Genomic DNA, 5353 nt, shown 5'->3' with positions numbered 1-5353 from the left:
CTCTCCCAGAAAAGAAAAGGATTCCAGTAGCATTGGGAAGGAAGCCCTTAAGCAAGGCCCCCAATCGATAGAGTCCACTTCGGTCGCCCTTTCAAAAGGAAGCTTAGCATGATCTCCCCCTCAAGGATTGTGCTGATGCTGGTGATCGAGAAAAAAATATTTGTTAAGAGGCAATAAAGACATCTTAAATGAACTTCAACGATCAATTTTATTCTTAATATTGCACTACTCGCTTCTCTCGAAGCGCAGCATCCGTCGAGGCAAGTTGTTATAAGTCATTTTTGACATACTTACACCCCTGGTGAAAATAAGGAGAGAGCTAGTGACGACCTGGTCCTGCTAGTACCCAAGACATCGCCAAACCAAGGGAACACTGTAAAATAAGCCAAAAACTAGGCAACTTTGGAAAGAGTACTATCATGTCAAAAAGATACCTTATAACTATAGCCATATGCCAGGGGCTTCAAAGAAATAGAAGACCACTTCCATTCCATCCAGAACGTCAAAAAACCCCCAGGGACAAAATTTGGGCTCAATCGGGCCTCTCAGGAACATGCTGAGCCCAAATAACCTCAAACGGGTAGGTCGTACACTACTACAGTATGGCCTTAACGAACTAGTCCCCAATCATGGAGGCTGTATTCTTCACATCTAGAGATCATCTGCAAACACCCACATGTTGCTCGTTTGGAGTCGGAGCAAGCTTAAATTCGGACACAATCTAGGTCTAGACGACCTGGTCATTTTGACATATGGCACGGGTCGTGACGTGGCCCAGAACCAAAAGTTTTTCTAGGGAGAAGATGAGCCCAAACCATGGAAATCAGAGCTTTTGAAGAAAATACATCTCGAACTTCATAAAGCAATAACTCGAGATCTACATCGGATCATCGTAAAGATAGGTCCGGTGAGACCGTATCGTGAAGTGCTACAAGATAATATAAATTTTACACTCAATCTAAGGTCAAATAATCACAAATTCCAAGGTTGTAGAAAAGAAAGATCTCCCAGTCGCTGGAATCCCTTTTTTCGACGATCTCCCGAATTTAAAAAGAACTTCAAGCAAGAACCAAAACGGACAAAATTTGATGCAAAATGACTGTGATGGTCTCCTATTTAATTTGCAATCAAAATAAAGACTTGGGACACCATGGATCACATTGCATTGACGGCCTAAGATCACGATCTAGCCGGATTTCTACCTCTCAAGAAATATTCCATCCCAAGACAATCAAAAGACATCAAACTCTTCAGAATCAAGCAATCATTAAAACTACTATGATGGATCATCTGAATCACTGCCATAAGCATATGAAAAAGCTCAATGGTGAAAGGCCCCTCAGAGAGGGATGGTTTCATCATTAGCGCAAAAGGTTTAAGGGGTATTTTGATCATTATTTCTAAATTCAGTATTTTATTGTAATTTCTTTTAATTATGATTTGGCTTAATTTTGAGCATCCACCCATGTTCGGTGGATCCTCTATATAAACAAGCTTAGGTCAATTGTAAAAGGGCAGGATCATTCATTAACAAAATAGAGGCATTAAGCTTGTATTCGGTTGTCTTTTACTTCTAACTCTTGGGTCCAGTGGGAAGGAGAGAGAAATCCTTTAAGAGAGAAAAAATACCCCTGACCCATCTTGAGTACACAGTCCCATTCTCTCTCTCTTCTTGTCTTAAGCTAGGCTATGCCTGAAGCCCTTTCTTTTTCCTCTTTTCTCTCATTCTCTCTCTCCACTCGTTGCTTACCCCATGCAACAATCTAGACCCGCGACAAGCACGCGATCCCATCTCTTTCCCTTTCTTTCTTTCATTCTCATCGCGCTTAGGGACTTAGGGTCGCAGAACCCACGATCCCGTCTCCTTTTGCGACTTTTCCCTTCGCGATTCAACAGACGCTCGACTTAATACCCTTCAAAGTCAGCCCAAGAGTTCTAACCCTTGGACCATCGCTCTAACTTCCTCTCCGTACAGTAGAGTAGAGTCGCAGGGAATACATACATTCTCCCCCTCACTCACTCGAGAGGAGTCTTCTTGAGTCGAAAGTCAAGAGGGTTCTAACTCTTTAGCTACTCTAATTGTTCGAGCGCATAGCGTTTGTATGGATAGGAGGATTCTTGTTACTATTTATCCCTTCATTCTATTTCTTTCCAGTCAGCCCCCTCGTTTGAGCGAGCCTTTATAGAGGAGTATCGACGAATCCGCATTGCAGTTTCCAGGGTAAGAGAATGGAGCGACGTGGTAAAGCCTGAGGAGAGTTTGTGTCGAAACTGCACTGGCAGATAGCTGGAGGGCTTCGTAATTGTTCTAAGAGGGCAAATTGCCCAGGTATATCCTTGAACCCCAAACGACGAAGTAAGCGCCGAGACATACCCTCGTCGTAAAATCTCTCTCTTTTTTGGCTCCTATCCATGCTTAGGAGAGCAGGCGTGCGCACACTCACAAACGTGCAGTGCTCGTTGACCTTCTGCAGTTGTTTGAGAGAGGATTTTCTCTCGCCGTTTGCGTGAAGAAAAAATCAGGCCTCGACTACATACTCTTAATAAATCATCCCTCTAACGACAAGTCAGGGTCTTTCGACCCACTTGTCTGTTCATCTTATGCATGTGTGTTTACAAGGTGCAGAGCGCATCAAAGGACCCAAAACCGAACCAACCACATGTTAGGGCAATTTCCATCTTGATCTAAGAGGGCGTCTCACATGCCCGAGTGAGTCACGAAACCACCTTGAGGTAGGTCCAACCTCACACCCCTAATTCTCTCTCCTTAGTTGGTACCTACCCGTTTGCATGCCACGCACACCACGGTTTTCGAGTGAGCGATCTCGGGCTGGAACCCACATCAGGGTCCCCACTCACAGACTAACCGACAAGATAGAGGCCCAAGCAGGGAACAAATTGAAAGCTCCACGGTAAGGCCTAGACATTAATGGAGAAGTTATGGGAAAGACAGAATCAGGGACTGTATAAGATTCTATTGAAAACGAATCCTAATGATTCATTGGATGGGATGGCAAAACAAACCAAGAGCCAATTCATTTTTGTTGTTATTATGATCATGTAGTCTATGATGTAATGCCATGATTAATTAGTAGCCATAAACCATGTAAATTGAATTCATGTTTGGCTCATCATGATCAAGTCTAGCACATATGTAATCTTGTGGTTTTGATAAAGATGAAGATTGGACATGAAATAATGATGTAATTCCTAAATGATGAGAAATTATGTTGTGTTGTGTTGTAAACACGAGTATTTGCTTATTTGATAATGGGAAAAGTTTTTATAGAGCCTAATCTCTAAACATTCAAATTAGAGCCTACCTTGAAAATTTCATCTGGACATCAAGATGCATGAACATGCGATAAAATGGATTTCAAGTTTTGGAAATAGTGTATTTTGTAACGTTTTTTTGGACTATCAATTTTCAAGATTTTCATAGATCTGTCGATCTACACTATTTTGAAGCTTTAAACCTTATTAATAAAAAAATGTATATATATTTTAAGGTTATCACAAAGATTTCTAGTATTGAAACCATATTTCTCAACAATATTTGAAGGTAGGCTCCAATTTGATTGTTTAAGCCTAGGCTCTACACAAACCGCACCTTTTGATAATTGTCTTGTAATTGTATTTTAAGTTTGGAATTTGCAAAGGGACCCATTAGAGTTGTACTTGTGTAAGTCAAGCTTAGTGGCTGAGATTTGAGTATTACTGTTTTCTTTATGAAAGATTTGTATATTTTAAAACCTCATGGTTTCAAAACAATAATAAAATTTTAAATTGAGTCACTAGTACCTTGGTATTGTAAAATCAACAATCGTGTTGGCCATCATAGATCCACCCTCTAAACACTCCTTGATCAGTTGTTGGAACCAGGAGTTATTTCTTCCCAAGACAGACTCCTCCAAACTTAAAATCCTCCGCACACCAATACATAGAGCATCCAAGTCCTCCCGCGTGGTTCCCACCACCGCACCACATCGTGCAGGCTTTGCTATAAGGCCTCTGAGTAAATGGGGAGCCATGATAAGCTCATGAAGTGAAACTTGCCCTAGCAAACGATACACGGCCTTGAGATGAAGACGAGGAGTCCTAGAGGGAGTCCCTGAACAGATTATGAAGGGATAAGCCCAACCAATCACCATCTAGGTAGAACCTTAGTTCCATAGGGACGAAACTCCAAAATCCCCAAAAAATCAAAAGAAAATAAATAATGACAAATGCAAAGAAATATGAAAGAAAAAGGAAAAATTTTGACGATCTTAATTTTAGAAGAACCCACCATGTATGGACAATGGCGAAGACGCGGCATGAGAAGCTTGTGGACTGGGGCATGCCACCCTTGGATGCCCAAGCCTCTCTTAAGAACTTAGTGAGAGAAAGCGAAAACCTACTCTTACAGAGAGGTTAGAAACCAAAAAAATGAAGAAAGTGAGGTGAAAATAAGGGGTGAAGAACTCCTTATAAAGGCCCCATGCAGGTAGTTATCACGTTACTTATAAGTGCCCCCACCAAATATGCAAAGACAGACCCAGTTTCTATGCCGCCAAGCCCGCATATTTAGAAATGAGGGCCTCTTAATAAATCTATTTTTTAAATGGATTTTGAGACTTAGTTTTTAAGGACATGTAATCTCTAACATAGAGATCATGAATATGAAAAAATAAATAAATTTCAAAAACTAAAAAAAATAATTCTAATAAAAAAACATTTGGACTATTAGTCTCCATTGTTTGGATTGAACACCTACTTACATCCATCTTTAAGATGGATGCTTTACACTTTCTGAACTGCATATATAGAAATGTAGTCTAAGCCTACATAAAACAATTTTCCATGCAAAGACACCACCTCTAGGAATGAAAGGGATTTGGCAAAAGATAAATGGTAGAAATATTGTAAGCCCGGGTTGAGCCAGTGATTGTGGCACCAGCCATGACATTCATGCAAAACTGGCTGGTGCTGGCAGATGAGGGGCCCGGGTCTCTCTCTCTAGGGTGGGGACCGGTGGTACTATTGCCGATTGCTCCAAACAGGTGGTATTACTGCCAGCGCCATCTCTCCCTTTTGGGCCTGGCCAATGGTGGCCTGCCCTCCTCTTTCCCTCTATTTTGGGCTGGCAGAATTTCTGCCAGCCCCTGGCCCTCTCCTCTTATCCCCCTCTTTCAGGCTGGTGGTAAATGCTGACCTTGCCTGGCCTGTCTTCTCTCATTCTCTTTCTCTTTGTCCAGCTGGCAGTAAACGCCGCCAGTGCCGATGCTCTTCCGTCTCTCTTTCAAAACTCTTACTTGCTCATGAACCCTCACTCTTTCATGAGCTCTCACCTACCATCCTCATAAATTCAAAC

At 41.8% G+C, this 5353-nt stretch overlaps 1 long non-coding RNA gene across 1 annotated transcript; it reads right to left on the bottom strand.

The window, feature by feature from the left end:
• Positions 1–3720: 3720 nt before the first annotated feature.
• LOC148779492 (uncharacterized) lies at positions 3721–4444 on the bottom strand. The gene is made up of 2 exons (XR_016046408.1): positions 4289–4444; positions 3721–4111 (listed from the first exon to the last, which is right to left on the bottom strand). It is a non-coding gene; the product is annotated as an uncharacterized LOC148779492 (long non-coding RNA).
• Positions 4445–5353: the final 909 nt, after the last annotated feature.

Source organism: Amborella trichopoda, chromosome 12 (assembly GCF_054954075.1).
Source record: "Amborella trichopoda isolate Santa Cruz 75 chromosome 12, AtrichopodaSantaCruz75HAP2 v2.0, whole genome shotgun sequence".
Lineage (NCBI taxonomy): Eukaryota > Viridiplantae > Streptophyta > Magnoliopsida > Amborellales > Amborellaceae > Amborella > Amborella trichopoda.
Note: the sequence above shows the minus strand (reverse complement) of the source record. Positions and strands in the feature narration are given on the sequence as shown.